Genomic DNA, 10986 nt, shown 5'->3' with positions numbered 1-10986 from the left:
CCTCGCCTCTGCCTCCCTGGGACTTACTGGGGGAGGGTGGAGAGATGAGGCGGAACTCAAAGACATAGAATATAATTCCAGTCATGTGAGGGGGTGCAGAAAATTACCTATGGCAGGGGGACTGACCCACAGAGCAAATGATTTAAAATCCTGGACTCTTTTTTTTTTTTTTTAATGCACTCTTCTGCAGAACCCACCCAAATCTTGGCGGAAAAAAGACCAGTCACTTCTTTTTTGCAAAGGAGAAACCCAAGTGACAGAAATCCGTCTTACTGAGAACAGGTGGGCAAGAGAATGCAATGAATCACACAAACAATCAGGAGTATATCCAGGCATTATTAGGGTTTCAGGCATGGCTGAATCCAGGCATTCAAACGGCACTGTCAACAATCAGTCTCTCTCCAGAACCATTTACCATCAGGCCAAATCAGTTGAGAGCATAGTGTCTGTGAGCTTTCCAAAGGTCTAGAAGGGTGCTGAAGATTTCCTAAAATATTGCTTGGCTTTGAAGTGTGAGGGAAAAAAAAAAAAAAAGAACGTGAGGAGCTAGCCAATGGGTCCACCTCCAAGGTGGTCTGCTCCCTGGAAATGCTCCCTCCTAATTGCCAAGGTCAGCAGATGCTTTCATCAGCCTCCTCACCCGTGTCCTCTCTGCAGTCTTTGATGCCACTGACCGCCATGTCCTTAACACCCCCCCCCCCTCCAGCATGCACGGCACTCTGCTGTTCTCCAGGCTCTTTGACTTGTGTTTTTGTTCTTTTCTGCTGGAGCCAGGAAGACTGAAAGGGACCCCACAGCACATGCTCCAGCCTGGAGCTCAGGGGCCATCTGGACCACTGTGGAGCTGAAGGTGTCCAAGATTCCTGGGATGGGTCACAGTGATGGGATTAAACCTGGGCTTGGGTTCAGGGAACAATCAGGTCGAGACAGGCCTTGGGAGTCTGGCCATTCTCCTAAAGGTAACAGGGAGCCATTGAAGGCTGTACTGGGGACATAAAGTGACCAGATTTGTGTTTCAGCACCAGAGAGGGGCCTTTGGCTGGGAAATGGAGGCAAGATCAGGCATCTCTGGTCATTCAGGAGGAGGACTATGGTGGCCCAATTAAGGGGTGAGAGCCATGGGGTGGAAAAAGGGGACAATTTATGACACAGGACTTGGTTCCACTTATGGAACAGGTGAGGGAGAAGGAGGTGTTGAGGCTGACACCCAAGTTTTTGATTCTGAGATGAGGAGCAGAGAGGTGGGTTTGCACGGGTTGGGGGAAAGAGAGCCTGGTTTGTCCAGGTTGAGCTGGATATGCTGGATGACCCTCTGGCTGGCAGTGTCCGGGCAGGGACAGTGGGTTTGGGGTGCCTGGAGCTTGGGAAAGAGATCAGGGCTCCTCCGGGCATCACAGCCTGGTTAGCACGGGGCGGGGGATGTGGGGGTACTCTGTGGAGGTGCCCCCTTCCAAAGAAAGAACCCCCAGGGCTCCGGGGTGACCACAGAGCTTCTGCAGAAATCAGCTTCAGTGCAGGATGTGTTCTGGGAGGAGCTCTGAAGGCCACGGGGAAGGGGAAGGAAGAGGAGGGGACATAACAGGGCCTGGGCGACACGGGGCCTTTCTCTGCAGAGCGGAGGCTGCCGTGGAGACTAAAGTCATCGGGGTCTCCAGTGAGAGCAGCCTCCCTGAGCCGGACTGTGGGGAGCCCGTCAGCGGAAAGACTTAGCGGAACCGAGTTCCTCCCGAAACAAGGTAGGTGCTGGCTGGGGTGTAAGGTGTCCTGGGAGGAAGCTGGGGAGACGCAGATGGGAGAAGAGCGGATGGAGGGGCTGAGAGGAGGGATGTCGGCCGGGAGCCCGAGGGGCTAAGACGCCCCTGGCTCTTCCATAGCAAGCTTTCCGGAGAAGGGTTTCCGAGATATGGAGGCCGCTAGCGGCACTGGGCCAAGTGACAATCCTCTAATCCTTTTCACAAGAAGCAGGGACCCGGGACCCATGAGAGGACCTCTTTCTTTCCTCCCTGAATGCTCTAAGTGCCCATAATAGTGTAACATTTGACACACGCGGGGCGCTGCCGCGCGTACCCACCGGCCGAGGCTTCTCCCGAGCAACGGCAGGTGGGCCGGGTGCGCGTTTGATGCCTGATTCGTAGCTCGGAGATGTGAGGCAAGGTGGCTAGGGCTGCAGAGCAAGCGAGCCAGGCGCCGGTCAGGGTCAGCCTCTGGTCCCGCCCGCACCCCTTCTGGGACATCCTCTGTCCGTCCTGCCCCTGGGGACGCATGTGACCATCACGCTGGCCCGGCCACTTCTCTCCACGCGCACGATCGAGCATCTTCTCCCCGGGCCGCGCGAGGCCAGTCTCTGTGCTCCAGCCGCTGTGGTGCCGAGTGTGGCAAGAATGACCCCCAGAAAGTAAAGGGCGTGGGGGGCCTCGGTGAGGTGAGGCGGGTTCGTGCAGGCGGCCTCGGGGTGGGGTGGGGGTGGGGGCTCTGCGTGGGGAGGCGACACGTGAGCCTGGAGGGGCAGGGAATGTGCATAGGTGAGACGGCAGGTGTGCGAACTCACAGAGCAGGGAAGGGCATGCGGCGGGGGGATTGTGGGAATGCGGCGGGGGGGATTGTGGGAATGCGGCGGGGGGATTGTGGGAATGCGGCGGGGGGATTGTGGGAATGCGGCGCGGGGATTGTGGGAATGCGGCGGGGGGGATTGTGGGAATGCGGCGCGGGGATTGTGGGAATGCGGCGGGGGGGATTGTGGGAATGCGGCGCGGGGATTGTGGGAATGCGGCGGGGGGGATTGTGGGAATGCGGCGCGGGGATTGTGGGAATGCGGCGGGGGGGATTGTGGGAATGCGGCGCGGGGATTGTGGGAATGAGGCGGGGGGGATTGTGGGAATGCGGCGGGGGGGATTGTGGGAATGCGGCGATGGGATTGTGGGAATGTGTGGCTTGTGACTCTGGCTGTGGAAGCTGGAGCTCCTAGAGGGCTTGCAGACGGTAGATGCTCTGCGCCTTTCCTCTGAGACGTTGGTGAGCATCCTTTCATTTAGTCCTGGCAATACTCCTATGAGGTTGGGGCTATTATTAGCTTTCCTTTAAAGATCGGGAAACTGAGGCACAGAGGTTCTAAGCAGTAGCCCAAGATGTCACTCACAGCAACAGAGAGCGTTGGAACCCAGGCAGCCCCGCCACTTGGCTGTGAATCTGGTCCCCGGGAGATTCCTCCCAGGCTCCCGGCCCTCTCCATCCCCCCCCCCCGCCCCCGCAGAACAATGCTCTCCTTCCCTTACCCCCCACCGCTCAGACTGGCTCTCCCTCACATCCAGGTGTTTCCTCCCCGGCCAGAGGCAGACACGGCAGGGGAAACAGGCCTGCCCCATCCCCAGGGGACAGCTGGGAGCAGGGCCCCCATATTCCTGGCGCCTCGGGAATCTAGAAAGCCCAAGTGGGCTTCACGGGCTGAGCTCTGCATTTCTGCTGTGGGTCCACTAATCACACGCTCCGAACCAAAGAACGGGGGTGTGCTGTCGGCAAGAATGACTCTCAATGGAGCACAAAGGTCAGAATGCTGGAAATAGCATCTGTCCCCCAAACTCAGGGGGGTTGAGACTGCCCTGGTGGGAGGAGAAGGAAGTGGGTCAGTGGTGGGGAGGTCCCTTCTCCCTGTGCCAGAGCGAGGACAGGTGGGCGGCAGAGCTGCCATCTTGGGGAACTCCGTGTTTTCCTTCCCTGGTTGTAGAACTGGGGGGTTGGCCGCAGGGAGGGTACGTGGGAGGTTGCATGTAAACAACAACCTGGCCCAGGGGCCAGCGATGGGGGAAGGTTGGGGTACTGGGGGTGGGCGGGGGATCGTCAGAAGCTGGGGTCTTCATTGCTGGAACACGGGCCCTGAGCCAGGCCTGCCCAGATCCTCCTCTGAGATCCCCGAGCCCGCTTCCTTGAGCCCTTCCTGTAGCTAGAAGTCTTCCCCACCTTGTCCTGCACCAGCAGTGGGCTGGGAACAGCAGCCGGGAACCTGCTCCCGTTGGCTTCTTCCTGTTCCATCCCCTCCAGCCACCTCGGTGGTTCTGTGGTGGGTCGCAGGGTGTGTTTCACTCCAAGGCTTTGCACCTGCTCTGAGGACTGTTCATTGCGAATATTCTGTATTTAAGGAATGATACCTTCTGAATCCCAGCCCAGTCATTCATCCTTTGTCTCTGATCTTGTCCCTACGTAAAGAATTGTGAAGCGCCTCAAATCTCCCCCCCCCCACAACTATTCAGTTAGCCGGCCACAGTTTTACCAGCGGAAAACATAAGACTGGAGAGTCCAAGACGGAGGACTTGATGACTCATGGGGCGACAAGCACATGAGAATACAGTCGGAGCATCCCAGGCCAGTACGGCTCCACTCATTCCCATGCCTCTCGCAGTTTTCCACCCAGAGCTCACCTCCTCCATGAGATCTCCCTGAGCAACCTTCTAGAACCTCACCCCCAGCCCTGGAGCCCCACATTCCACTCCCGAGCCTTGTCCTTACAGCACTGACCATCAGCTAGTATATGACTTAATTATCGAATCTATCGTCCATACCCTGCATGCTTGTCACACACCCAGTAAAGTCCAATCTCTATGAGAGCAGCTGTTTTTGTCTCTTTTAAATGATTGCCCTATCCCCAGGACCTGGAACGGTGTCTCACTGTCTAGAAGGGGCTGAACGAAGTAATGAGTGAGTGAATCCATCCGTTTCCTGGGTCCCCTGTGGAAGACCTGATTTTCTTACCTGTGCCTGCGGGATAGGATCAGGCACACAGCAAGGCTCAGTAAAGGCAACACTGAAGGAGCACCAGGGGGCGGGGCAGGGTGAGAGGCAGCCTGCAAGGACGGGGGTGCTTCTCCTGCGTGGTGGGGACCCACCCCAGGCTGCTTTCCCTGCTGCCGACACCAGCTGCTAGGAATCTCCCCGACTGGTAGCAGAGGCTGGTGTATTCCTTTCCTGTGCTGTTACGTTCTTGCGGTGACTTGGGGCAGTGGGGGAGGCACATGAGCTGATCTCTGATGTGCCCTTTGCTCCAGTAGTGGCACAAAAGCCACAATGGGACATTACAACCTGTGTTGTCCAAGGTGGGACCTGAGCTGGACCCCCATGCACAGGTGGCAGAGGACGATGTCCTTCTCACCGCCACGCCTGGGTCCCCTTCCCCGACATGGGCATCTCCTTCGCCAGCATTCTGAGCACCAACACAGTCTTCGATTCATGTGCCATTTGTCCAACCAGTAGTACCCCCACAGACTTCTTTCTGCTCCCTGGCCTGAGAACGGTCAGGGAGGGTGACCTTATCCTGTCTTCCTGTGAGCACCTAATACTCGTTCATTCAAAGATATTTATCGGGGGCCTTCTACTGGTATAAGCAGCGTCAGGTAATGGGGACCCAGCAGTGCATAAACAGAGTCCTGCCCTCAGGGAACATTCTAGCAGAGGCAACCAGTCCATTCACAAATGGGACTCCTTGCATGGTGCCCAGGGAAGTGGAGAGGCACTCCGTGGGTGTTTGTTGACTGACTCACATGGGCACCATTGGCAACCCCAGTGCCCAGCTCACAAATACTATCTTTTTTTTTTTTTTGAAGATTGATTTATTTATTGGAGAGGGAGCACAAAGGCAGGGGAGGGGCAGAGAGAGAGAAAAGAGCATCTTAAGCAGCCTCCCTGCTGATCGCAGAGCTGAACACGGGGCTCAGTCCCACAACCCATGAGATCAGATCATGACCCAGCAGAAACCAAGAGTCGAACGCTTAACGGACTGAGCCACCCAGGCACCCCTGAAAAGCCATTATTAGCTGCTCGTGAAACATTAGGACTGGAGACGCCAGTGTAGCTTACAGATGGCTCACCATCTGCCTACAGGGGCCCGCAGTGGCATGAATGATGCCCCAACCAAGCTCCTGAGCACCAGGGAACACGGGTGTCTCTGCCTCTGCTCACAGGGTGGGCACACCTGTGGGCTGTTGCCATGCAGGGAAGTGGACCCCGTCTTGCCAGATCTCCCTGTTAATTCCTTTTATATAAAAGTTGGGAGTCTGGATTTTTATATAAAATATGACTTCTTAAGAGTTGGCCACAGATTCAGATCTTCTGAATCTCTGGCTTCTTCTGGGTAGGGGAGCCAATGGCCCAGACAAGGGTTAAGGATACTGGCTTTTCACTCTAGAGTGGTTTGAATCTTCTCAATTTGCCATTGGCATGGTGGTTCATCAAAAAGTGAGTTTTATTGATCTATACTAGGCAGAGCGTGTCACTGGGGCCCTGGGGCGAATCTGGGAAATGGGTTCGTTGTCTGGAACTTGTGGACACAGGTCCCTGAGAGTGTCAGTGTGCTGATCGTGGGGTAGGCGTGTGGCCGCTAGGGCCACAATGCTGTCCTTAGAAAATCCTTTAAAAGTCAGGGCCCCAGTTCAAAGGGCAAGGACCGCGTCTCCCTCATTCATGTCTGAACACCCACACCCTTGCCCAATTTCTGCTGTCTGGACTGGACCGTGTTCCATAGATCCTCTGGTTTGCTTAGTAACATCAGTCATTTTGAACACTCCCAGGAACTAGGAAGAGAGCCCTGGGGCCTCTGAGCCGCCCAACTGGAGGTTCCCTGTCTGTGGAACTTCCTGCTCTTTTCCTGGATCTGTTTTCTCAGGCTTTGTTTCTGGATTTTACCTATAAGACAATCCCATGTGCTTATCTGGTTTCCCAGCCTTCTGGAAGAGCAGAGATGGCTGCTCTTGTTGGAATTAGAACAGTCCCCTCTGAGCCGACACATTACAGCGAGTGCCTCTTCACATGGATGAATTACAAAACCTCACCCTCCCCAGCAGGGTGGATTACCAAAAGGCTAACAAAACGGTCCACCCAACGGTAGCCCCCATTCACCCACTAAGTGCAAGGTGCACCCCCACTGCTGAGACGGGACTCATACCCAAGGAGTCAGAAAGTACGAGCCATTCAGGGCAGGATGGAGGCTGCCATCACCTGCAGACAGCCCCTGAAGTTGTTGGCATGCAACAATGATGTGCCATGAGCCCCCATGAGATTCATCAAGAAGACCATCAGAGACCTGTTTCGGTGCCAAAATGGGCAGCTTCATTTCTTAAGAAATGCATGCCATCATGAAGTGAAGAGAGGTAATGTTGATGCATTCTGAGAATGACCGCGTTCTGCTTCTTTCTATTTCCTGTCTGGGTGTAACCTTGTCCCCTGAGGGCTCCCCCACCATCTTATGGTCAACAGCCCCAAAGGACAGGAAATAGATCACAGAGGTCTGTGGAGGAGCAGGGGGGCCACAAAGCATCTCCAGCACCTGTGCAAATATTCATAAGCACCGAAGAAGCGTTTGCTGAATGAACGAGGGAGCAAATGAATGAAGAGAAAAACAGCTAAGGAGGCTTTCCGACACTGGTTGTTTACACCTCTTACAATTTTTACTTTCTGTTAAAAACCAGTCCAGAATAGCCCCAACTTTGCACCGTGAGTCCTGAGACATGCACACGTCTTTAATCTATCTCTCTCTGATTCCTTTTCCTTCGAGATGCTCAATATTCCTTATCCGTGGATTCCACCTGGACAGAAGCTTACCTGAGTGTTCATTTCTTTCTTTTCCACTAGTACAGAGGGTGCCCTGTGAGATTTGGAGGTGGGAGAAGAAGGGGTGCAGAGGGCAAGGGAGGTGGCCATGACCTCATCCCCTCAGCTGAGATGGAGGTCTAGCCCTGGTTTCATCATTCATTAGCCATGTGATTTTGGGCAAGATGCTTCACCTTTCTTCTACAGAATGTCAATTCATCATCTACTGGGTACCAGCACTGCCCAAGGAGTGGACATGCTGTGGTGAATAGACCCAGGAAGGCCCAGTGTTGGTGCAGCTCGTGTTCTAATGAATAGCCAAGAAAATTAATCATGACACAGGAGAACTTCTGAAACGGATAAATGCTATGAATAAAATAAAAGCGTGTGCTAGAGGATCACCTAGGGTGGGTGGTGGGGTTTATTTTAGGTAGATTGACCAGGAAAGGCCTCTCTGAGGAGGCAAAATTTTAAATGAGACCTTAGTATTGAGAAGGAGCTTACTGTGGAGAAAGGTGTTCCAGGCAGAGCCGTGTGAAGGTCCTGAGGCAGGTCTGGGAAGTGTGAGTAACACAGTGAGCCAAGAGATGAGAGCCTCATGAGCCAGAAGGAGAGGGGGGAGAGATGAACCTGGAGAGGTCCACTGGGTCCAAATGAGGCAAGATTTAGGCAAGGTGAGGAGTGGGGTGTTATTCTAAGATCCAAGAGAAGCCATTGGAGAGCTTTAATCAAGGACTGGGGTGTAGAGAAAGAGTGGATGCAGGGGGACTTATTGGGGGATGACCATGATCTGAGCAAGAAGTGATGATAGCTTGGTCCCCGTGCATTGGGCAGAGATTATCTTTTCATTCTTAATCACAGCTAATAGAGGGGGACCTGGAAATCCCACATCCTGGGTCCCACTTGGGAAGCTTCTCTTGGCCTCTCTGCATCACTGGGTCTGGAGTCAGGGTCTGCCCTGTCCCCACCGTGTGGTGGCTCAGACCACCCCACGTTGCCATTTCCAGCTCCTCCCCCCAGACTGGGGACATCCTGGGGTCAGCCACATGCTTTCATCGACAGTTGGATTTTCAGGTTTGCGTGTTCACAATTCCTTCAGTTTCGATGTCTACTCTCAACCACAAAAACACGCCACGAAGGCTTTTCAGAAAGAATGAGCAGCAATGAATGCTCAACACGTTCCTTCTTTGGTGGAGTTTTGGGTCCCTCATCTCCACACCAAGCTCTTTTTCAAAATTTTGTCATGAAACACTTTGACATTCTACCTGGCACTTTGAGACACCCATGTCACCCAGGGTGTGGAGGGGCTGCAGCTGAAAGAGGCCAGAGATGAGCCCCACAGGTGCCCAGGAAGAGAGGGAAGGGCAATTATTTTAATAGTTTTGTCATTTATTTTAAGTTACCCTGCTTTTAAGTTAACATACGCAGAGCAACATGACAGGAGTCTTCCTTTGCTGGATGGTAGGCTCACAGGTGTCCATTTTATTCGTAGGTTTCACAACGCTATTGGGCACACTCTGTTCCACAATAAAAAATAAAGTCACACATCGTCTTGGTTGATAAAAATTTCAATTCCGGGGCACCTGGGTGGCTCAGTGGGTTAAGCCTCTGCTTTTTGCTCGCGTCATGATCTCAGGGTCCTGGGATCGAGCCCCACATCGGGCTCTCTGCTCAGTGGGGACCTGCTTCCCCCTCTCTCTGCCTACTTGTGATAGCCCTCTGTGTTGAATAAATAAAGTATTTTTTTTAAAAATCTCAATTTCTTTTTTTCCCTTGCGTCCCTTGCCTTTTGCATTGTTCCAAGGAAGATGGTGCTGCGGCAGAGGTCGAAGAGGTTGCTGCCTGTGTTCTCCTCAAGGATTTTGATGGATTCCTTTCGCACATTGAGGTCCTTCATCCATTTTGAGTCTATTTTTGTGTGTGGTGTAAGGAAGTGGTCCAATTTCATTTTTCTGCATGTGGCTGTCCAATTTTCCCAGCACCATTTATTGAAGAGGCTGTCTTTTTTCCATTGGACATTCTTTCCTGCTTTGTCGAAGATTAGTTGACTGTAGAGTTGAGGGTCTATTTCTGGGCTCTCTATTCTGTTCCATTGATCTATGTGTCTGTTTTTGTGCCAGTACCATATTGTCTTGATGATGACAGCTTTGTAATAGAGCTTGAAGTCCGGAATTGTGATGCCACCAACGTTGGCTTTCTTTTTCAATATCCCTTTGGCTATTCGAGGTCTTTTCTGGTTCCATATAAATTTTAGCATTATTTGTTCCATTTCTTTGAAAAAGATGGATGGTACTTTGATAGGAATTGCGTTAAATGTGTAGATTGCTTTAGGTAGCATAGACATTTTCACAATATTTATTCTTCCAATCCAGGAGCATGGAACATTTTTCCATTTCTTTGTGTCTTCCTCAATTTCTTTCATGAGTACTTTATAGTTTTCTGAGTATAGATTCTGTGTCTCTTTGGTTAGGTTTATTCCTAGGTATCTTATGGTTTTGGATGCAATTGTAAATGGGATTGACTCCTTAATTTCTCTTTCTTCTGTCTTGCTGTTGGTGTAGAGAAATGCAACTGATTTCTGTGCATTGATTTTATATCCTGACACTTTACTGAATTTCTGTATAAGTTCTAGCAGTTTTGGAGTGGAGTCTTTTGGGTTTTCCACATATAGTATCATATCATCTGCGAAGAGTGATAATTTGACTTCTTCTTTGCCGATTTGGATGCCTTTAATTTCCTTTTGTTGTCTGATTGCTGAGGCTAGGACCTCTAGTACTATGTTGAATAGCAGTGGTGATAATGGACATCCCTGCCGTGTTCCTGACCTTAGCGGAAAAGCTTTCAGTTTTTCTCCATTGAGAATGATATTTGCGGTGGGTTTTTCATAGATGGCTTTGATGATATTGAGGTATTGGGACTTCATCAAGATCAAAAGCTTTTGCACAGCAAAGGAAACAGTTAACAAAATCAAAAGACAACTGACAGAATGGGAGAAGATATTTGCAAACGACATATCAGATAAAGGACTAGTGTCCAGAATCTATAAAGAACTTAGCAAACTCAACACCCAGAGAACAAATAATCCAATCAAGAAATGGGCAGAGGACATGAGCAGACATTTCTGCAAAGAAGACATCCAGATGGCCAACAGACACATGAAAAAGTGCTCCATATCACTCGGCATCAGGGAAATACAAATCAAAACCACAATGCGATATCACCTCACACCAGTCAGAATGGCTAAAATCAACAAGTCAGGAAATGACAGATGCTGGCGAGGATGCGGAGAAAGGGGAACCCTCCTACACTGTTGGTGGGAATGCAAGCTGGTGCAGCCACTCTGGAAAACAACATGGAGGCTCCTCAAAATGTTGAAAATAGAACTGCCCTATGACCCAGCAATTGCACTATTGG

General features: G+C 51.8%; 1 protein-coding gene across 3 annotated transcripts in view; it reads left to right on the top strand.

Annotated features, from left to right (window-relative positions):
* Window positions 1-1548: 1548 nt before the first annotated feature.
* The window catches only part of PIK3R6 (phosphoinositide-3-kinase regulatory subunit 6), a 51867-nt gene continuing 42429 nt past the window's right edge, over window positions 1549-10986 (top strand). For 2 of the 3 annotated variants that reach the window (XR_014305039.1, XM_082708211.1), the window contains exon 1: window positions 1549-1736. The gene's annotated coding sequence lies outside the window, so the exon portion shown is untranslated. The remainder of the gene's footprint in view (window positions 1737-10986) is intronic. The other variant, XM_082708212.1, reaches the window with a different exon arrangement.

This window comes from Mustela nivalis (genome assembly GCF_964662115.1).
Source record: "Mustela nivalis genome assembly, chromosome: 17".
NCBI lineage: Eukaryota > Metazoa > Chordata > Mammalia > Carnivora > Mustelidae > Mustela > Mustela nivalis.
Note: the sequence above shows the minus strand (reverse complement) of the source record. Positions and strands in the feature narration are given on the sequence as shown.